Genomic DNA, 24,238 nt, shown 5'->3' with positions numbered 1-24,238 from the left:
ATGGCTGGTGTTGGTGATTAAAGTTGTAGGTTTTAGAGTTGGAAGTGATCTTGCTGAGTCTCACAGTTATGGCAAATCTCTCCCTACTGTAGCATCCCTGACAGATGATCAAGTCTGAGCTTGAATAACTGTATATGAAAGACCCTAACCAGGGCACCCTCCTAGCTCTGCCAGGTCAGATAGAATTTTGGACTATTCTCTTTCTCTCTCTTGTAGACAGCCACTGTCATTTGGTAAGCCATAAGCCTTCCTTTGCTTTGACTGTGGTTAGTGTGTTTGCTGGATTTCTAAAATATATTTTTAGTGTTTACTTGTTTAGATTGAAAAGATTGGGCTATATTTTTAAAAGTTTATCCGTCCATTTTGGAAGGCCTTTTAAGTTGAGATATTGCATGCAAGAGAGCTAAGGGAATTCTGGACTCCATATTTTCGTTTTTACCTTTTTTTTTTTTCTCAGACTTTGAACTAACAATGGCTAAGAATGAGAGGCACTCAGACCCGAATATTTTTTCCCTTGTCAAGCACAGAGAATATGGGAAAGAATGAAATTGGGAAATTGTTTTGCTCCTCTTCCTTTCCTCCTTTTTGGTCAGTTACCTTAGTCGTCCACCTCACTTTGTATTTCTAGCCTGGCTTCAGAAGACCTGAATTTGATGAACTACACACTGATGGAGTAGTAGATTGCTAGAAGGAATGGCGGCTTCACAGAATTATTTTCAAGAAGGATGGTCCAGCCAATTTCCTCACTTCCACTGTGAAAGGAGTTCCCTATTCCTAAGAAAATGGACCTATGTCCGACTGACACAGAAGATGGAGATTTATCCCAGTGCATGTATATATGTATATCTATTAAATTTATGTATATATATATAATGCCTAATGGAAACATCTCAGATGTTCTCTTTGGTATTTTTCTTTAATTTTACTTATAAAATTGTGACCATTTTTTAATTCAAAAGAGGAGAACCTTAAAAATTAAGAAGACATCCTCAGTAGTCTAAGGTTCAGAGTGACTTGGCAGAGAAAATTGCTGAATGGTTAGATAATAGTGCTGGTATGCTTGGCTATTGTAACACTTTACATTTGAGTTTCTCTTCCTTGAAATTACAAGAACTATATGACTCAAGAGAAAGATTGATAATTAGGAATATTCTGCTTGCTTTATTTTATTTATTTTGTTGTTGTCGTTGTTGCGGTACGCGGGCCTCTCACTGCTGCGGCCTCTCCCGTTGCGGAGCACAGGCTCCGGACGCACAGGCCCAGCGGCCATGGCTCACGGGCCCAGCCGCTCCGCGGCATGTGGGATCCTCCTGGGCACGAACCCGTCTCCCCTGCATCGGCAGGCAGACTCCCAACCACTGTGCCACCAGGGAAGCCCCTCTGCTTGCTTTTTATATAGTGTATTGAAGAACATTTTAATTATTTGGAGGTCATAGGAAGGAACCTTCATGATCTAAGTTTTGAACAAGTAGTGTTGCAACACAAAGCTATGACTTAAAAAGGAAATTTGAAATGACCTATTTCTTTTGGCATCTCAATCCAGATATCTGTCAGTAAAATGAGTCACTTTTCAGTCAAATGGGTGGTCAGCAATATAATTTTTTATTGGGAAGCTGAAAGACACCATTGCCAAGCAGAGCACCTGCAGTGTTAACATCTATATTTGAGCATCTTTCGTTTTCCCAAGGGGTGCAAGTGAAGAGAAGGCAGGCAGAGAAATGGCACTTGAATAAAGTTTTTCAAGATGGATAGAACAGAGAGCATTCCCAGAGGCAGGTCAAGTCCAACCCAAGAACAACTCTCTCAGTGCTTTCACAACTAGGTAAAATACAAGACCAGTAGTAACTCAGCTCTCAAATCAGTGCTGAAATCCAGTGGAAGGTTGTTAATATTGATACGGTTAACATACATCAAATAGGATTACTGAATTTTCTGAATCCAACTGAACTCCCAGGATTGTTTGGTTTCATAGGCTGTTGGGCTCAAGACGCATTTGGTTTTAAATAATCCTTCCTAAAATGTTCAGCTTTCAGTCTAATATGATTGAAACCCAGCTTGAGTGTGTCTTATAATACACTGGACTGGAAAGACTATGGGCATTGAATTATTCAAAACATGGCAGGCGAAGGAGTGATATGTGGGGAGGATGTGATCATAGAAATGAGTGAGACTTGATATGTCTTGTTATCTCATTTGATTTACCTGTTAGAACTCTTCCAAATATTAGAGGAAAGAAATCAATATCAATTTTCACCTGTCACGTTCCACACTTCAATGATGAATGAATGTCAAATTTGACCACAGTTTTCTGTACCACCTGCTCTGAAATAATATTTCTGGGCCTTTATTAAAAAGGTAAGATTTTCATTGAATTTCCAAATATGATTCTGCAGTGGCTAATTCAGCTTGTTTTATTAGTAAGCAAGTTCTGATGAGTAATACTAATTTAATAAGCCTGCATGTGAGGTTAAAGTGTCAACTATTCCTGCCGAAGGTGATGAGATATGACTGTGATGAGGTGGTAGGACACTCACCTTCCTGAACGAACCCTGCGAGCACACAGTTCTTGGGAGAAACCAGTACTGCATATAGTAGCAAATCTGATATCATTTTGCATGTCTCCTGTAGCAGTGGAATGCGCGCACACACATACAAACATGATCATGGGTGAAAAAACACACATGCGCACCTTAGAGGCTTACATTAATTTCTGAATATAGTTCTCCGGAAAGAAAAAGCTTTACTGATGATTTGTATTTTTATAGTTTATTGTTTTATCCATACTAAAACACTTCATGAAATCACTTCCTGTTTTGTTGTCCATGGAATCCTTTCCATTTTGAGATGCTAAATATAAATCGAAATAATGATTATAGTCCTTGGCCATGAAAGACTAAGTTACAGAGAACCCGGTGACTGGAGGTCAGAGCTGCCACGGAATTATTCTCTGCTCCAGAGACCATCAGAATATCACTGTGTACCCACTTAAGGATAGAATGCTGCTATTGAGAAACGAGCTCTCTTTTATTTCTACTAAAAGGAGAGAACAGTAGGGGACCTTGGCTGCGCGAGTGTATGACTTTCCCTGTTTTGTACAATAAGCCAAAAACAATACATGAAATAGCCTCACGCCTTTTGTCTTTTGTACCCAGCTCCTTCCTGTATTGCTCCTGATCCATTACACTTAAATCAACAAGAGTTGCTTGAACATTTTGACAGTTATGTTCCCCATACCCTGAAGCCTTTTTAAAGGGTTACTGAGATAAAGCTATTTCAAAAATACTCCCTCCAAATTTTTTCAGGGTGGCATCAATGAAAGTAACTTAGAGGAAAAAAACTTGAGTTCCTGGCCTACCCCTCTAAGGCCAGGCAAGCATAAACCTTCATAGCAAAACCTAAGTTTGCTCCCAGTTGAGAATTTGGTTTCCACGGTCTTATATAAAAAGTATATGGAGACTTTAATTCCCTATAAGCCCTTTCCAAAGAGTGAATACAGTTCATCATTCGTAAGAGATGATGGAAGTTACAATTTTGTTGAATAGATGGAATATATATTACATATAATATACATATTTATTTTTAATATATATATATAATATATATAAAGTTACTATTCAGAGTCCTAAAACGTGGATTTTTCTTACTTACCAAGAATGAACAGTAACTTGATCTCTAAACAATAAAGCACCTGGTCATAACAGAATCATAACAAATATTTGATATCAGAATGAATTCACTGTTCAGGTGTAAAGAGGGAATAGCTTCAGTTTTCCTCTTTCGGGCACCCCATTATTGCATCCTGGACAGAGGGGATTTTCTTGATTTTAATCTAAAGGAGAAATGGTCACTTTTGTTGAGATGGAAATTGACCACCTCAGTAGGCAGAGGCACTGTTTTTTTTGTTTTTTTTTTTTTTTTTTCTTTTTTTTTGCGGTATGTGGGCCTCTCACTGCTGTGGCCTCTCCCGCTGCGGAGCACAGGCCCCGGACGCGCAGGCCCAGCGGCCATGGCTCACGGGCCCAGCCGCTCCGCGGCATGTGGGATCCTCCCAGACCGGGGCACGAACCCGTATCCCCTGCATCGGCAGGCGGACTCTCAACCACTGCGCCACCAGGGAGGCCCAGAGGCACTGTTTTTATTTGGCTGAATTCATGTTTCTAGTGATAATTCAAGGTGTAATAGGGTTTTCTCAGCCACTCCAAAATCTGAAAATGATAAGCATCTCACCAGAGTTTCAGGATGGCCCATTACCTATTCTGTGGAAAGGATATTCAAAATACCATGCTTCATCAATGTCTTCTTTGACTTATTAATGAATGGACAACTACTGAGTTAAGACAGTGTCTTATTCTTGCTTCAAAAAAATAAAAACAAAAAACCCCCACAAACACAAAAAAACTGTTAACAACGAAAACTTATTATGCCAGGCCTTAGTATGGCCTGACTTGGAAATTTAGTTTCAGAGGCTTTTGTGAATATACCAAGGAAAGAGGACCTAGGTGTATTTTATTCCCACAGGCCGCCAATAAATATTTGCTTAACGGACAAAAAATGAATATATAGTATAGGAGAGAACCTGACAGATGCTTAACATTATTGAGTGATAGCAATGCCCAAACTCATCTGTGATCAAACACTATGAAAGTATCCTCCTAAGGATAAACTTATTACAAATAAGAAGTGAAAATTCAATTATGCAGATACTTTCAGTGTCCGCTCTGATATGCAAAAAGCATGGAAGTTGTCACTGTATCTTGTCCTTACAAGATAATGCTGTACAAAATGAAAATCAGTGACTTTTCTCAGACGTGATTAATAAAACATGTAACTATGAAAGAATTTTCAAACGGTAATTATGTATGTGTATATATGTGTCTCTGAAAAATCTTTGTCAAAGAAAAGTGAGGCTATCAGTATAAACTTCTTTAACTTCTATCTCTTCTTACCTTTATTTCCTCCCAAACTTACCAGTATCCATCCAGCTCGAAGGATACAAGTGATTTTTATATACTGTGCAAGGTTTTTTTCTTATTCATATGTCCGTGTTTCCCCAATTCTCTAAATTATTATCTACATCTTCAGGATCTCCTTTATTGGTTCCTTCATTTCAACATGTAAAATAGAAGTCCTTCTCATTCTAAAAAATTCTTTTTTGCTCATCATTTTCTCTTTTCATCCACACTCCTTGAGAGCAGCCTCTTCCCACTGTCCTCACTAGCCCCGCCTGGCCCCGACAGGCAGCCCTACACCCTCAGTTTATTGCCATCTGGCTTTTTGTCCACCACTTCCCTGCACTGCTCTCAGGTCACTGGGGACCTAACTGCCCAAATCCAATGGACACTCACAGTCTCTGAAGGACGACGCTGGCATCTCCTTCCTCCTCCTTGAAACTCTATCACCCCTCTCCTTCCCAGAATTCTTTCTCTGCTTATCACTTAAACGTTGTCAGTGCTCACAATTCTCTGAAATCTCATCCATTTTCATGATTTTAATGACTGCTGCTATGTGCTGAGGACATTCAAATTTTTCTCTCTCCATGTCTTCACGTGCATGTCCAGTTATCTACCAGTTTGTCTTCTGAATTCTACAGGTGCTTCAAAATTCTACATGTCCAGAGCTAAAGTCTTTTCCCCACTTCAGTTCTTTATCCCCTATTTCCAAACTCAATGATACCACCACCCAACCTTAGTCACACAGATGGGGGTTCAGCCTCCGCCTCCTACTTCTTCCTTACTTCCCAAGGTCAAGTCTTGCTGGTAATTTCCTAAATACAATTAGAACTTATTTCCTCCCTTCATTTATACCTTATTTCAGACCCCTTTCTTCTTGCTATTACCTGGTCTAGAAGTTACGAAATTGCTGTTCGGTGGAACCAGTTGTTAGACATTCTATTCGAAAAGGACTCTAGGGTCAAATAGCTTTGAGGATGGCTGTGTACCATACGCCTGCTGTGACGATCCAGAATGAACATTAGCCTACAGCAGCCCCGAGAAGCTGTACAGTAAAGAAACCTGATTAACTTTACTTAAGCCAGGTTCTCCCTTCTGCCGGCCTATAAACCTTTCAGTAGGGACAGGAGAGGAGGTGGCAGCGTGAAAATCCCACTTGAAAATATAAAGCAGTGCTCCTCAGAAGAGTGGGGCATAATTATCTCCAGGCTTCTTCAGATTCCTCACCCATACTGACGTCAGTGGTCTAAAATGCCACCCGAACTTGTCCTTTCCATTCTTAGCTATTTTCTGAGGAAACCAGCTCCACGCACATGGATGGTTAAGACCTGCTCTCCTCCTCCTCGCTGCCTCCTTTAGGGGCACTTGCCGCTGCCTGGGGACACTGCACTGATCCTCCAGAGCCTGTGCCTGTGGCTCTGTAACACACCCCTCGGACACTCAAGGCTCTGGACTTCCGCTGTCCACTCTGCCTTGAGTATCCTTGCCTTTCACCGGCTGACTCACCAGTTTCTCACGAGTCCTTTAAGACTTAGCTTAGGGACTGCCTCTTTTGATGACTTTTCTTTGCCTCACGGCTCCCCCTCTTCTTCCACACTGACTAAACGCCCTGAATATGCCCGTCACAGCAGGTCACGTGCAGGATGAGACATCTGCTGTGCGTCTTCCCCTCTCACTCCACTGCTAGAGGGCCAACACTACATCTTGCTCATTGTTTCACTCCTCTAACACTCAACCCATGGCTAATGAACTAACTAGTACTGTAGTAGCCCTCTTAGTAACAATCAGGCAGGACCTTCTACAAGAAATCTGACACTCCAGCTTTTCTCTGATCTCACCTTTCACTCTGATTGAACTAAAGACTTACGTGTACATGTTTTACCAGGGAGACATAATTTAATCCAGAGATGTGTCATCACATACTCTCACATACTCTGCCATTTAAAAATTCTGCTCACGATGGGGAAAGGAGACAGGTGTGCTTTCTGACAGCCCCACTGTTTTTGCACTTCTAGTGGTCACTGGCTTCTCTCTCAGTGCCTTCCTTAAACCCTTCTTAACAAGGGAACAGGATAACAAAGTAATTAAGAGCCTGGTTACAGCCTATGTGTGAACAGAAACATAAACAGGGACATAGAGAATAGACTGGCGGTTGCCAAGGAGGAGGGGGTGGGAGAGGGTTGGATTGGGAGTTTGGGATTAGCAGATGCAAACTGGTGTATATACAGGATGGATAAACAAAAAGGTCCTACATGGGACTTCCCTGGTGGCGCAGTGGTTAAGAATACGCCTGCCAATGCAGGGGACATGGGTTCAAGCCCTGGTCCGGGAAGATCCCACATGCCAGAGAGCAACTAAGCCGGATGTCACAACTACTGAAGTCCAGGCACCTAGAGCCCGTGCTCTGCAACAAGAGAAGCCACCACAATGAGAAGCATGTGCACCTCAACTAGAGGAAGCCCGCGTGCAGCAACAAAGGCCAAACACAGCCAAAAATAAATACATACATGCATTTATTTTTAAAAAGTGCATGTATTTAAAAAAACCCAAAAAGTTCCTACTGTAGAGCACAGGGAACTATATTCTATATCCTGTGATAAACCGTAATGGAAAAGAATATGAAAAAGAATGTACATAAATGTGTAACTGGGTCACTTTCCTGTACAGCAGTAATTAACACAACACTGTAATTCAAGTGTATGTCAATAAAAAATAAAATTTAAAATAATTGCCAGAAAAATAGTCACATAAGGGGAACTTCCCTGGTGGTCCAGTGGTTAAGACTTTGCCTTCCAAAGGAGGGGGTGAGGGTTCAATCCCTGGTCGGGGAGCTAAGATCCCACATGCCTTGAGGCCAAAAAACCAAAATATAAAACAGAAGCAATACTGTAACAAATGCAATAAACACTTTAAAAATGGTTGACAGCAGAAAAAATCTTTAAAGAAAAAATTCACATAAATCAGAAACAAATGAAAGATAATAAAGTCCATACATTAAAAAAAAAAAAAAAGAGCATGGGTTCGGGTCACATTGCAACTTCCCACTTACTTATAGCTGTGTAATTCTGGGCAACTCACATAATGTCTCCTCAGACTGTTCATCTATAAAATGGGGATGGTAAGAGTTCCCTACCTCAGAGCGTTGCTGTAATCCATAAACACGGTTAAGTGCCTTGGTAAATGTTTGAGGCTCTCTGGTTATTATGAATTAAAATATGTCAATGGCTTCTGGCCGTGTGATTTATATAATAGTTTGATGTTTAACCAAATGGTAAAACTATTCCATTTATTATTCCCATCTCTTTTTAACCCTTAGCCTGCTTTGTTGTTTATGTTTTCTCCCACCACAGAGTGCTAGTTCCAGGAGAGTAAAGGCTTTATTTTGTTCACTGCTGAAAGCAACAGCACCCAGAAAAGTACTGTACATATGAAGCCCTCAGTAAACACTAGCTGAATGAATGGTGCAAAGTGTTACAAGGAAAAGTACACCCAAACTTTCATTATAATAAAAAAGTATAGATAAAAAAATCTTTCTCTAATGGCTTCCAGTCAAGTAACTGAAAACACCATATGCTATAATAAAAACATAAGTAATTTATGAAAATTTGAAGGCAAAAACATAATTTTAAAAGATTTAGACCTATGTTAGGCGTGATAGAGTATGGATGCTTTCTTGAAATTCACAATCAGATCCAAGAGTATCACTTTCAGACTGTTCTAGTAGACTGAGTTTACTTTTCGTTGTCTTTGATGACACAGTCACTATTCTACTCTCTTTCTTAACAGAAATGTGTTTTTTCGAAGACTCACTTTTAATTGGTTTATTAACCAAAGAATTATTTTGCCCAATTCCTTTGCTTTTCTGCTTTACAGGTGAGTCAGAGCAGGAATGCAGGTCCTTCCCAGGTTGTTTCTTAGCAGAGTATTTTTTGGTCTATTCACCTGCTTTGCTCATTTTCTCTGAAGAAGACCTGCTATTTCTAGATAATTCCTCTTCTTTTCTTTGACTTCCAGTTCCAGAAATGACGTCTGCTGAAGGAGAACATGTTCTAGCAATGAAATCTTCAAAAGACTCCTGCCGCTGCTCTGTGACTGGGACCCCCAGGTTGTCTTTGGAAGCTTCTAAGGCCTCCTGAGTAGACGCTGGGACACGGAAGGAGTCGAGAGGCAAAGGAATCCTAGCATCACCTGTAATTTTCGGAAAGTGGAGGGGAAGACAAAAGACAAAACAAAAATTCAGTGATGAACAAAGCAACCATTAAAAAGTAGAGCTCAAAACTTCAATGTTACTCTGTAATCTTATTATTAACACAGTCAATTGATGAATCAGAAGATTTCAGAGCCAGTTTTTTTTGTAATTATATCTTGCCAAGTGATTCTCAGCTTAACCTAGCTATATCCAAGGCTATGTCCGCTACGTTTTCAGACTTTGGTGATTGGGGTAGTTATTACCCATTTCCTTTCCCTCACTAAAAATAAAACCCTATTCTGTAAGGTAATTAATGTCTTTTCTATCCTCCAGGCACATGTAAATCGTATATAGTTTGTGACCAGGCTGTGTTCTCAAGCTGTCAGTTCCCAAGACCACTCTGAGATGGGCTGATGGGGGCTCCAAGTGAGGCTAGAGGAAAAGCTGACAGGTTTTCCCCTCCCATTCCCATAACCAGGTGATTCACTCTAATATGTTACCTATTAGCTATGTCTGGATTACTTATTTTAAAAATTATATCAGTATGTGTACCTTCATTAGTGTTCCTTCATTGTAAGCTGACTGCATACAAATAGAAACCTAGATAAAATATGAACAGAATAGACATTTATACAATTTAAAATCTGGAATATTTTCTCTAATGTCTTCTTTCTTCATTAAGGATAGTTTGCTTTAACTCATAAATTTTCTCAAGAACTTCCAGTCTCCTTATTTACAAAAGTACAGTATCATGAAATGGGCACACATTTACGAATCTCAGATTTGGAAAGGATTCCAGAGTCTTCTAGCTCCCGAGCATGTGAATTATTAGAGACTGATCATTATTGTTTTCTCCCTGACTTGGTCATTTCCTTTTTGCTAATCACTCTTAGAATCATTAAGTGCTGTTCTGTCCATTTACTTGGCTATTTTGCATTTGTTATGGGGCACCCTGTTTTGATTCTGATTTTCCTTCTTCAAGTGCCTTCTTTTCTTCTTTAGGTGGACTACTAACAGGAGAATTCATGGGGGGACAACCTAGTAAATGAAAATCTGACTGATCTATACCAGCCATTGTGGCCAACTGCCCAAGCCTAGACGAGAGGAGGAAAGGAGAAAAGACAAAGGTTATTATAATCACAGAAGAGCAGTTTAGATTTCCCCAGACTTACAATCATGAAATACTTCTAAAATCTTTTTTTTTTTTTTTTGCGGTACACGGGCCTTTCACTCCTGTGGCCTCTCCCATTGCGGAGCACAGGCTCCGGACGCGCAGGCTCAGCGGCCATGGCTCACGGGCCCAGCCGCTCCGCGCCATGCGGGATCCTCCCAGACCTGGGCACGAACCCGTAGCCCCTGCATCGGCAGGCGGACTCTCAACCACCCCGCCACCAGGGAAGCCCTACTTCTAAAATCTTAAAAGCTAACATCCTACTCCAGACTACAAGCCGCTATCTCCCCCAAATCCTCAGCCCTTTCCAGATTCATCCTCTAGGAGACATCCCACTGTCTCACTAGAAGCTTCAATATGTTCCATGCACCCTGTCCACTGCCTGTCACACCTCCATTCCTACACTTCTTTACCACCTTTCCTCCAGTTTCCAAGAATGTGTTTGTTCCTTCCTTCCCAACACCAACACCAATTCATTCACTGACAAAACACCACTCCATCAACTATCAATCTCCACTTCCCTCTTTCAGCAAAATTGCTCCCGGTTGAGAACCACTGACCTTTATCTCCCCTGCAGATTAATAATCATTTTTATGTCTAAGGCAAAGATAACTTTAATTCAAACTTATCAAACAAGCAAAAGAAGTGAAAGATAGGAAAATTCTTATGCATTCCCGACTATTTTCAATGAAAACTGCCTTTAATTTAGTCTTTACAAAACAACTATACCTACTAATTACTCTGTCTACAGGTTACTCTTTTATACTGGGCTCCCCACTCTACCAAAGCAGGCTTCCCTATATGCATTTCTTAAAAAATTTAATTCCTCATTTTAAAATGTCAACTACATTACCTATAATTACACTAAATTTGGCTAAATATAGCCACGTAAGTGATGAAAATTGCTCCAGTTCCTCAGCAAACTACCATTAGAGTCGCAAAGAGAAGAATGCCATGAAGAGAAATGAACTAACCCAGCATCTTTAAGGAGAACCAGGAAAGCATGGAACTTCTGAAAAGAATTCTCAGTGCTGCCCCAAACACCTTCATCATCCAGGATCATGCTTGTCAATGAGTGGGCATGAAGGGCTTCAGACAAAGAGAAAGTTGTGTTTCTTAACTGGGCATTTTCATGTTCCAGCTATACAAGAAGACTGAAAACGTCTGACATGATTTTTTCTCATTGTCATCAAAAGTAGTCTTGCCTTGGGCTTCCCTGGTGGCGCAGTGGTTGCGAGTCCGCCTGCCGATGCAGGGGACAGGGTTCGTGCCCCACTCTGGGAAGATCCCACATGCTGCGTAGCGGCTGGGCCCGTGAGCCATGGCCGCTGAGCCTGTGTGTCTGGAGCCTGCGCTCCGCAACGGGAGAGGCCACAACAGTGAGATGCTAACATACCGCAAAAAACCCCCCAAAAAACAAAAAACAAACAAAAAGTAGTCTTGCCTAGTTTCAAGGTACAAAACTAAAACACTCAAAATGGAATTAATTTATAATTAATGTAACCCTCCGCCAGTAAAGACAGAGACCATATCACATAATAACCAAAACCCACAGGCACCCAACAAAGTTTCCTATATAACACTTAGGTGGTATATAAATAAACCAAAGTTACCGTTTTATTAATGATCTTTCACAAAAGATCACATTTCTAACTGGTTCAATTCATAATGGAGCCTTATTCCACATTAGAAAATGACCTGCTTTAAGTTTCCCTTAAATTAGAAAGTGAATTATAGAATCTGATTTGAACAAAACATATTTCAACTCTGCTGAATGTTAAGAATTAACTTTAGTGAGTAAAATATCTAATGCTTACGTTTAAAAGTCCTAAATCATACCCAACCCAATTTATTAAATGTACGATCACCAATATTTTCTTTGGCTTCTTCAACATATTCACCCCCGTGCACTCTTCCCCTTCCGCTCAGCATCTACGCACTTAAAACCCCCTGTAAGCTCAACTCTCGTATTTCTCAGAAAGGCCGTTAATGTTCATGATGCCCCTTTTGCCTTACATGAGCAGGTGCTCAACATTTATTGAATGAGTGTCTGCCAATCCAATGGATGCACTTTCAAAAATTCCTCCCTACACTCACCCTGTGATAAATTATATTTAGATAGAACTTTTTAGATTATGCCCTGCTTTCATGCACATTACCTAATGTAATTCTCATAGTATATATTTTTATCTTTCATTGCATTCTTAGAAGTTTTCCAATATCTTAAATTTATTTAAATGATTCACTTTCCTAATTCATTGCCAGGAGAGTCTCATCATGTCTTTTATGTTACTGTATATACAATACATGCACAGAAAGTGCCTTCTTCCATCAAAGAATCATGAACAGGAAATAAGCTAATGTCATATAAAAGCACACACACACACACACATACACAAAACCAGATTTTCACATCTTTAAAAACATGCTTTCTGGAATATAGATCATATGATCACTAAATACCAGTAAACGCAAAAGTCCATATGATACCACCAATTTGCAACATATTACAGTTTTAAAGCTTACAAAATATGTGTATATGGCTTAAAATCAAATCAAAATAAAACCAAAACACTCTCAAAAGCAGATGAAACGTGTTTACCTCACTGACTCGTCTATCAGCCTTCAGTCTTATTACTCTTTCCTCCTTTAACTGCTTTAGGCACTCCTCCAGGGTTTCCTAAGCAAACAGAGTCAATATTATAACTAATTCATAGTATAATAACCAAAAGCCTTTCCAGCTATTGGTCTCATCAGGATTTATGGGCAGAGCCAGAAGTGAACTCAGATTTTAGTCTGCTACTGGTCATATCATACCATGCCAGTGAAATGAATGATCAAAATCTATCAAATTTGCAAAGATTTATTTAAATTCCACTCTTTCCAACATAAATTTGTGGCAGGCCACCATAAAAGGCATATGCATATAACATAGTAAGTCAGAAATAAGAAGTTACGACCAAGAAAGAAAAATTCTATTTTTATTTGTGGGTCTCTTTATAGCAGGAAGTCCTATTAACGAACCTGCTTAGCATACCTGAATTGCATAATTGCAGATTCAAAAGCATGTTTTAAAAAAGTAATCACTGGGGCTTTCCTGGTGGCACAGTGGTTCGGAATCTGCCTGCCAATGCAGGGGACACGGGTTCGAGCCCTGGTCTGGGAGGATCCCACATGCCACGGAGCAACTAAGCCCGTGTGCCACAACTACTGAGCCTGCGTGTCTGGAACCTGTGCTCCACAACAAGAGAGGCCGCGATAGTGAGAGGCCCGCGCACCGTGATGAAGAGTGGCCCCCGCTTGCTGCAACTAGAGAAAGCCCTAGTACAGAAACGAAGACCCAACACAGCCATAAATAAATAAATAAATAAATAAATAAATAAAAATAAATTGCCCCCCCAAAAAAACTTTAAAAAAATAATAAAATAAAAAATAATAAAAAAGTAATCACTTTTAAAGCAATTTACAGTCAAGCACTGTTCCTGGAGTTCCCTGGGTATTAAATAATCGAATCATCAAAACCCTAAGAGGGGGCTTCCCTACTGGCACAGTGGTTAAGAATCCGCTTGCCAGTGCAGGGGACACGGGTTCGAGCCCTAGTCCAGGAAGAACCCACATGCCTCAGAACAACTAAGCCTGTGCGTCACGACTACTGAGCCTACGCTCTAGAACCCACGTGCCACAACTACTGAGCCCGCGTGCCACAACTACTGAAGCCTGCGCGCCTAGAGCCCGTGCTCTGCAAAAAGAGAAACCACCGCAATGAGAAGCCCGCACACCACTACGAAGTGTAGCCGCCGCTCGACGCAAGCAGAGAAAGCCCGTGAGCAATATCAAACACCCAGCGCAGCCAAAAATAGATAAATAAAATAAATTTATTAAAAAAATCGTACGAGGAAAGAACGATCACTAACTCCATGTTATTTTACAGATGAGGGAAACAGAGGCAGAGAAGTAGAGTAAGTAGAGCAGCACAGCCAAGGTCACACCACTAAGTAGCAGAGCCACACTGTGGACTCAGGAAGCTGGCTGCCATTCCTGCTCACGGAAGTGGTAGTCTTCCCTTCACCAAGGTCACTGAAATAAAATGAACACTGATAAACTATCTTAGGAGTTTTAGGAACTAAGACACTTCGGTCCTTGAAGTGGGGACACTGCTTGCAATAGGCAGAATTCTGACAGAGCCCCCAAGATGACCACTTACTGAAGTACACAAACCTTCCACTTATCCAATCAAACTCTAAATGTAGGTGCTGTAGTGAAGGGATTTTGCACATGGAATTAAGGTTCAAAATCAGTTGATCTTTTAAGATAGGGAGATTATTTTAGGTGGATGTGGCCTACTCAGGCACCCCATGAAAAGGACCTGAACTCTTCCTGAATTGAAGTACAAAAGGGACAAAAGGGAGACTCTCCATTGCTGGCTCTGAAGAAGTCCAATGCTGCGGCAGAGAAGGCAAGCGAGAGGCCTCTAGGAGCTGAAACTCTCCCCCGACTGACAGCCAGCAAGGAAATGGGGACCTCTGTCCTGCAACTGCAGAATCTGAATTATGCCAACAAGCCGGAAGAAGCCTGTAGGCATTCTTTCCCAGAGCCTCTGGACGCTAACACAGCCAGACTGACATCTTGATTTCAGCTCTGTGGCCCACACAAACTATGGTGAACATCCAATGTTTGGGGCTCAATATCTTACACTTAAATTTCACGTGCTTTAACACTCTCAGGAGGGAACCCACATGTTCCCGTGTATATCTGAGCAGGAAGCCCAGTCACGCTGTGCCTGGACTTCTGACCTACAGAACTCTGAGCTAGTCAAACAGGTATTGTTTTCAGTCAGTAAGAGTGTAGTAAAAGAATTAATATTCTACTCAACCTCCAGGTTCGTGAACAAAATAAATGATTGTCATTGTTTTAGGCCACTGTTTTGGGCTGGTTTCTTATGCAGTGATAAACAATCATAATACCTATACTTATGAAAACAGTAAGGTATATTTATACATGTTAACTGCTTTGAACAAAAAGAGTGAGGAACTCTATTACCTGCCATCATTGGGAGAGGAGCTGGTATCACTTTCTGGAGAGTAGCTTTTGGTACCTAACAACAATCCTACATCAGGAGTTTACCCTAAGGAAATCAAAGATGTGGGCAAAGATTTATCTACCAACATGATGTCATAAGATTGGTTATAACCAAACCCTAGAAGAAAGCTAAGAGCCTCTGAATTGGGACTGGTTTAAATAAAAACAGCTCATCGTCTGAAGGAATGCGTTATGAAGCCACTAAGAATGACAAGAGGTCTCAACCAGAGTTCATGAATGGGCTTCAGGAGTGCTACATTCAAAATATATCTGTGCGTTTTTCCTGGGAGATGATGCATAAGCTTAATCAAATTCTCTGATGTAGAAGAGTAGTTAGTGACATGGCAAAATATTTCGGATACATTTTTAAGACAAAAGAGCAGATTAGGTGTGTGTACATGCAGAGGTGGCTTTTATTTCCTTCAAGAAGTTGTTCATTGTTTTCAAACATTTGCTCAATGAACATATATTTTTATATTCAGAACATGTTTAAAAAATTGAGAGTCTAAGAACTTCAAATTCTTTAATGTTTCATTACCAATCCCAGTCAAGTTTTCAATGAGGAAAAAGGGAAAAAAATTGCAAAATTCCTCTACTTTTAATATAATGGTTTAATCAATCTTCTAAAACTGATTTCAAAGAAATTCTAAACAAATAAACAAAAAAACAAAAAACCCTCAGCACGGTCAGAGGAAGGTAGACTAAAATTCCTGACTGGTTCTAAATAGCACATCAAAGTGCAATTACATGCAACAGTTTCTCCCTCTAATGGAGGGAATTAGAACACAGTGTTCAATTTTTGTGAAAAAGTGTACCCTCCTCCTACAAAGTATTCAGAATTCATGTCCCTTACATGGAAATATGGAACCAAAAAAGTTAGAAAGTAAAATTGCTTGATATTCTATTACTTAAATAAGACTAATGATAAGGCTTTGGAATAATTTTCCTTCCTGCCATCTGCTCTCCATTCCACCCTTCTGTACACCGGCTAGGGTGATTTTTCTGGGACAAAGCTCCCATCATATTGGATATCAAATTTTATGTTCAACTTTTCTCCATTTAACATTGAAATCAATCATTTCTCCTATAATCAGGGGATTCATAACCTTGATTTTTTTGTGTGGGCTACAAAATATTCCACTGAGTGGGTTTACTGGTTAACCATTTTACAGATTTAAATTCTTTCCAACTTTTCAGTATTATCAGACAAAATAACCGTTTTTATGCATGAAGGCTTTTTTCCATATTGAGAATAACATTCTTACAATAAATCCATAAAAATGAGTTTGAGATCAAAGCAAATGAACATTTTTAAGGCTCTGAGGTACCTATCTCCAGACTTCTTTCCAAAAGATTTCTGAGATTTTACACTGCCATCAGCGATGTATCACTTGGTATATAACCTCTACTGTAACTGTTGGCTTACTTCCTCACTTAGAGTGCAAGTTATTTGAAGATAGGGGGTGTATTTTATTAAGGTTTATCCCCAGCACCTGTGCCTAGCACAACGTAGACGGTCAATAAATAATTGCTTAATAAGGAGAATCCCTGCCACACACATACATATAAGATGTACGTGTGTGAAAGACAGACTGTGTGTTTTTCTCTAACTGGATAGATGAAAACTTGTCATCTTCTTTAATGTGCAATTTTTTTGCTTATAATTAGTCATTAAATTTCTCTTTTAGATTATATTGTAAATATTCAGATTCTCTGAGGCAAATGGGCCTGGCACTACCCATTAGCTACATAACCTTGGACAAGTTCTATAACTCTAGGCCTCAACTTCCTCATCTATAAAATGGAGATAAGCTCCCATATTACAGAGCTCTTGTGAGAATTACATGAGTTAAAACACATATAAAATTAGAAGAGTGCTTGGTACATAGAATATGTGCAATTAATGCTGAATGAATGAACATGCGAATGCAAACAGTAGTGAAGGACTTAAAATGAAACGGTCTCATCCCACTCCCACATCCAGCACTCAAGAATCGACCGATTCTTTACGCAGTTTTTAATTGTAAAATACGATATGTGTACTGAGAAGTGCACAGAACAAAACTGTCAATGTGACAAATAAAAAGAGAATACTTACATAAGCACTACTAGAATCTGTCAGCATCGCAAAAACCCCCCATATCCTTTTCTCATCACAAGCTCCTTCCTTCTTCCCGGTTAAACACCAACCTCACTTCTTGACAGTCATTTCCTTTAACCTGCATGCATCCCTAACAAAAGAGTTTAGTTGTGTCAACATCTAACTTTATGTACAGGATCATAGTATATGAAGTCTTTTCTATCTTATTTCTTTCTCTCAACATTGGTTTAAAAAATTCATCCACATTGCTGCCTGTAGCTCTAGTTCATTCAATTTTATTGCTGGAGAGTTTTCCCACTGTACAAATACACATCATTTATTTAATTTTTGACTCTTAATGGACATTTGGTTTGCTTTCAGTTTGTGCTAATGCAAATCATGGACAGGAATCCTGCTGTACCCGTTATTCTGGTGCATTTACACAGGGCGGGGGTGAGGGCTGCTGGCTCACAGGCTATTTATATACCTTCAGGTGATGGAGAGGGCTAAATGCTTTCCAAAGTAGTTGTGTCGATTTATACTCCAGTATAAACAGGGTAGAAGATTCCCATAGTACTTCAGGTCTACAATACCTGATACTACCAGACTTTTTATTTATGTATTTGTCAATCTGATTGACATGTAGTTTCCTTGGTTTTGACTCACTTTTCACTTGTTACTTAATGAAGTCGTACACTTTTCTGTGTTTACTGGCTGTATGGATTTCCTTTTTTATGAGGTTTACGTCAACTATTGTTATTTTTTATTATTTTATTATTATTATTTACTTTTGGCTGTATTGGGTCTTCGTTGCTGCGGGCAGTGCAGGTTTTCTCTAGTTGCGGCGAGTGGGGGCTACTCTTCATTGCGGTGGCTTCTCTTGTTATGAAGCACAGGATCTAGGCGCGCAGGCTTCAGTAGTTGTGGCACATGGGCTCAGTAGTTGTGGTTCACGGGCTCTAGAGCACAGGCTCCGTAGTTCTGGTGCACGGGCATCGCTGCTCCGTGGCATGTGGGATCTTCCCGGACCAGGGCTCGAACCCGTGTCCCCTGCCTTGGCAGGCAGTTTCTTAACCACTGCACCATCAGGGAGGTCCAACTATTGTTATTTTGAATTCTTCTCCATTTCCAAGTAATACTCTTCCATGACTATTTTCTCACTAAATTGGAGGCATTATCTGTTCACTTTCTAACTTACTAATAAGCGTTTAGTTCCTCTACACTCTTTCCTACGTCCACACTGCTCAGTAAAGTTATGTCATCATGAGTTATTCCACTGCTCATGATCTCTTTCACTTGTAGTGATATACTTAAAAACCTACATTGTTGATCAACTAGAAACTCTCTCAACGTCACGCTTTGTAAAATGAGGACATTCATAGCATCTTCCCTTTTTTCTACCTTCTGTCTACCTTCCAAACCTAGCTGTTATGTTGTCAAAGTTGAAATTTATATTCTGTTCTATGTGCAGTTAAGTCTTCTGTTATTTGAGAGTCAGTACGGAGTAAGGTTTAAGAGAACTGGCAGAGAGCCTAAACTCAAAGCCTCGATCCAACCTTAAATTAGGTACAGCCTGGGCAAGTTCCTTCCCTGTCTTAGCTTCCTGTTCTCAAAAGTGGGAATGATATTAGCACCAACCTCATAAGGCTATTCAGAGGATTAAATGAGTTAATATATGCAAAAACACTTAGAGCCTAATATATACTAAGTACATACTAGTACACAATACATTTCAGTACATACCAAGTTAATACTAATACATACTAAGTATAGTTTACTTTAGTTATTTGTGATTACATGCAAGTTGACAATAAAAGCTGCAAACCAAGACAGTATTGCCATTATTACAATGAAATTAATATTGCCCACTGCAGATGTACTGTGTCTCTGTGTATAGACTACACCTCGTTCCATACTGTGCCAGTGTCACTGCCCTTGTGCAGGGTGACCACATACCCCAAGCCGCCTTTGGCTGTTCCAGTTTATACCTGTTGTCCTGATGTTACAGCATTAGAGCGCCTCCTTACACTATTGAAGTGTAAGGAGTTTGGACCAGTTCTGGTTTGGACAACAAATTAGATACGTGGTCATTACCCCTGTGTGTCACTGAAAAGGGGGACATCTATAGTGTCAAGTTGAAGTGGATTCTTCCCTTCCTCACCAATACTAGGTTAAAAATCAACCATAGTTCAGTGTGCTTCAGGTTTATGTCCGTATAGCCTTTTCTCCTCTGGAGTTCAAGTTCCTTCTCCTCTTCCTCTCCCTCCTCCCTTCCAACAGTGCCTAACACCTAGTAAGTACAATATGCCTCAAGGTGTTTCTAAGCTCTCAATCACACAATCAATAGAAGCCTCTCCACTCTAGACTAGCTGCAATCTGCACTGAATCCCCTATTACCTTCCTTCTTGGTTTATTGCCTCATTTTGCTGGATTATGTCTATAAATAGCTTAAGGTGTAGCACAGGAGGTCAATTTTTCAAATTTCTTTGGGTACAAAATATCTTCTTCAGCTTCCACGTATGACTGATAGTTTGGCTGGATACAAACCCCTAGGGTGAAAATTATGTGCCTGAAAAACTTTGGAGGTATCTTTCTAATGCCTTCCAGGATCCATGGTGCTCATGACAAGTATGATAAAGTCAGATTTTAACCTTTTTTTTTAGGTGACCAGTATTTTTCTCTCTGGAATGGATGTATCCTCTCAGTATTTTATTCTATTTTAATTTATTTTTTAAGTATTTGAAAGTTTCACAATGAAGGGTGCCTAGGTATGAGTCTATTCTTGCTCATCTTGCGTAACTATTTTCAATCTGAGGCCTGATGTCTACTTTCAGCTGTGGGGAATTTTGTTGCCCTTTGACAGCTTCCCTCCATTGTTTTTCTGGGTCTGGAGTTTCTAATAGTAACATGTGGGATCTCCCAGATGCAGCCTCTCTAACATATTTCTATCATATTTTCCATTGTGTCTTTGTTTCTTATATACTGAGAAATTTTTTAAATTCCTACTGAATTTATTTCAGCACCCATATTTTCATTTCCAGGAGAACTCTCTTGCTTTCTGACCATTCTCCTTTTCATTAATACCCTTGTCTTATTTTATAGTTGCTAGCTCTTTCTAAACCTCTCTCAGGATACTAATTAGGGTTTTTTCTTAAATTATTCTGTTCCCTAAATTGTCCCTGGTCCTACTAGGATATGTTTGCACTCTTTCCCCCTCTCTCATGTTGTAAGCTTTACTCAACAGGCAAATGACACTTATTTTCTATTTAAGAATGAGCGCAGGAAGCTCCCTGAAGTCAACGATTGATTGGCTTCTTATGAAGGAAGAAGCGGGCAGTAACTGTAACAGGATCTCCCCCAAACACAGTTTTCTAGGGTGTAAAAACTCATACTAGCTGCCCCAGTTCTCGCCAGTTTCACTGTTTTCAAAATGAAATCATCTCATTTCAGGAGGGTGAGGGCGGGGCTGGGAGTCCACTCCTCCAAACACAACCCTTCAATGAGCTCCCCTATCTCAGTCACACTTTTAACTAACTCCACCCTCTCTCCTACATGCGCACCTGAGCATGGGGCTACTTTTTCAGGTGGGGTCAGAATCCTCCTCAGTTGCACGTGGTCCCTGTGCATATTCTAGGTGATGCTTTTCCTCTGTTCTACTGCTTCAGTTTCATACTCTTCCACCTGTCTTCTGTCTTTCAAAACTATGTTGAAATCTCTTGATTGTTGTGGGCATATATACTTAAACACTTTGATACCATCACTGTAGTGTCTTGTCAAAACAGAGAAGAGGACTTCCCTGGTGGCGCAGTGGTTGGGAGTCCGCCTGCCGATGCAGGGGACACGGGTTTGTGTCCCGGTCTGGGAGGATCCCACATGCCGCGGAGCGGCTGGGCCCATGAGCCATGGCCGTTGAGCCTGCGCGTCCGGAGCCTGTGCTCCTCGACGGGAGAGGCCACAACAGTGAGAGGCCCACATACCGCAAAAAAAAAAAAAACAACAAAACAGAGAAGAGCTAAAAGATCTCAGTGCATTCTGAATCTGCTATTCTGTGGTCCCAGTGTTTAAACTTCTTGGACTTCCCCAGTGTCTATTACTGCTTTTACAAATACAATCTTGTGGTCTATTCGTGAAGGAAATGAATACACCACATCTAAAATAACAAGGAATGCAGGTTGGATGCTCTAGGGTCTTGTCATACTCTGCCATTTACTAATAAACCACTTACGTTCTACAAATTGTAGGTGCTCATTTATAAAACGAAAGGGAGTAACTCTACAGGAACTATAGATTTCTCCTACTCTAACATTTCATAATTTTCTAAGTTCTTTTCTTAAAATTTCTCTATATTATCATTAATTTTAATTAAAAAATAAAAATCTAACTTTCTCTTTTGAAAATCAAAGAGTAATTCCCGTAGTCGTACAATAATGGGATAAATAGTTCTGAAACCTGTCAAGTGTCATGTTTCATATGAAGAGAAAATCATACTAAATAATTTTAAAAAATTAAACATGGACTTTGTAGCACAAAAACAAGGTCCCCCACAAATGGTGTTCCTTTATTTACTAGAAATGTTCAGCTCTGCATTAAAGTTGAAATAAAATAAATATATTAATTTTGAGGTGTAAAAATTTCTTATAAAAATCAATTTTTCTTTTCTGTCCATACAAACAAAAGTAAGGAATGACATTAGAGGTCAGGATGATTTGGTAATAGAATGTAGCTTCTTGATATTTTTGATTTTAGGAAAGGAGACTATCAACATCAAAACTTTTTTCAACTTTACTTTTATTTAAAATGAGGCCATATTTTCCTCTTATAAAAAGAGAGTTCAACTAGAACTGTCCATTTTCTCATCTGTAAAACAAGAGCACTGAATCAGCTGACTGTATTCATTCAGAACTCAATTTCCTTATCTTATGATCACTAAGGTTCTCCCTAAATCTAATATACTAAGGTTCTAAGGAAAGGAAAATATATTACTAACAACATGTTTTGATTTTAATTTCTTAGAGTTCAAATGTCCACCATTCACCTTGGTCTAAGCTTAAGGAATCATTCAAGGGGATACAATGCAGATGGCATGAGAAAACAGAACCCTCACACAAGCTGTGCTGTGTTGCAATCAGCCTTCCGTTTGAAAAATAATCTTCTCTATAGCTTTAAAGTGATAACTTTGTACCTGCAATACTTCTTGTTTCAAATGGATTTTCTCTGGCTCCTCCTGAACACGTTCTGAGGAATCATCGACCTCTTCGATTTCTGAGGAGGAAGGACTCCCTACTGTCACCGTCACAGGAAATTCTGATGGACCTGAGTGTCACAGGAAGATAGGAAACCATAGAGTTGTTAAACTGAAGTGCAAAGAAAGAAGACAAGATTGCATAAAAGACAACACAAGCCAGATACCAAATATCCAAATATTAGAGGACATTTAACAAAAGTGATCTGAGGTATCATTCTTTATAAATGTCTCTCACTGCTCTTTAGTGTAAAACAGGCAATGACTAAGTAAAAGTACAGTAACTTATTTTTGCTATGTTACTGTACAGACCTCTGTTGTACGTGGTTAGGATTAGTAATGGGAATTGCCCATATTATTTTACTAAGTTTCTTTCACAGAAGCCAAGTGAAGATCCAAGGTAAACATTTTTTCTCAGATCAACTTTATACTGCCAATGAAAAATTTATTCTTCACCATCAGACAAAAACAGTCTGGAAGAAAATGTAGTTTTTCAGAGGAAAATACATCAGTAAAGGGACTGATGAATAATCAGGAAGTCAACATATCTAAGCTGTGAATAATAGACATTAGAATTTAAAAAAATAAATCACATACACATACACAACTAAAACTGACCCATCAAAAATTTCATCTTCTCACCACCCTTAAGCCAAAACTAGGGCAACAATTCTCCCAGCAAGCTTCACTGCCACTGCAATGTTGTTCAATAGGACATTTCCAAACATTTAAAAACTGACCTGGCCACAACCCCATAAAAGTTTACAGATCATAAAGAAGTGTGCTGGGATTATATAACCACGAAGAAGACAAGTCACTAGGACATCATTTTGACAACAAGCAGCAAACCCTGCAGCATAGGAAAACCCTAACAAGAGAACGTGGTGCACACCCCTCTCTCTGGGAATGCAAGGCCAGGACTGACACCCAAGATGCTCTTCTCTCAACCTCAGCAGTGGTCCCTTTCACAGAGCCACTATGCAGTCTCCCAAGACCACTGGGAAGGAGAATCTGATACTGACAGTATTCGCTTGCCACGAGGCCATAAGCGAGGGAATGTGTGTGGCCTTGGTGAGAGAGCAGAGGTTTGGGAGATGTTGCTTTATATTGGCTTTCAGATCAGGAATTTGTACATATAGCCCGCAAACAACGTTTCTTGAAAATATGTGAACATTCTTGAGTATGACAGCTCCATGTGAGGGGTCAGAAATGGCAGTCAAGTTCGTTTCACTGGGTAACAGCTGATTTGCGGACTGGAAAACAGGATTCCTTGTTTACAGACATCACCACAAGGCTGCCCGTTATGTGCCAAATCCACACAACTACACAGTTGCATTGGGAGAGCGACCAAACATGTTTTACATGGATTTATTTCAGAGAGGGAAATGCTTCTTGTAAGGCTCTGTCAGTTTAAAAAGCAAGAAGAATGACCATCCACCTTTCCCAATTCAAGCCCTATATATCATAAATATGATAGCTACACACCACCAACTGATTACATACATCACGAGCTTTGATGAATGGAAAG

General features: G+C 39.9%; 1 protein-coding gene and 1 pseudogene across 2 annotated transcripts in view; one reads left to right on the top strand and one right to left on the bottom strand.

Annotated features, from left to right (window-relative positions):
• Positions 1-24,238, top strand: part of LOC308610196 (forkhead-associated domain-containing protein 1-like) — a 191,321-nt gene that overhangs the window by 101,190 nt on the left and 65,893 nt on the right. The window lies entirely within an intron of this gene.
• The window catches only part of LOC308610193 (centrosomal protein of 78 kDa-like), a 28,974-nt pseudogene continuing 12,465 nt past the window's right edge, over positions 7,730-24,238 (bottom strand). Inside the window, exons 7-12 of the transcript in view lie at positions 22,651-22,781; positions 12,912-12,989; positions 11,284-11,450; positions 10,061-10,232; positions 9,691-9,738; positions 7,730-9,153 (exon numbers count right to left, since the gene is read on the bottom strand). The product of the transcript in view is annotated as a centrosomal protein of 78 kDa-like (transcript). The remainder of the gene's footprint in view (positions 9,154-9,690; positions 9,739-10,060; positions 10,233-11,283; positions 11,451-12,911; positions 12,990-22,650; positions 22,782-24,238) is intronic.

The sequence above is a fragment of the Mesoplodon bidens genome (genome assembly GCF_964165515.1).
Source record: "Mesoplodon bidens genome assembly, contig: HAP1_SCAFFOLD_116, whole genome shotgun sequence".
NCBI classification, from domain to species: domain Eukaryota; kingdom Metazoa; phylum Chordata; class Mammalia; order Artiodactyla; family Ziphiidae; genus Mesoplodon; species Mesoplodon bidens.
Note: the sequence above shows the minus strand (reverse complement) of the source record. Positions and strands in the feature narration are given on the sequence as shown.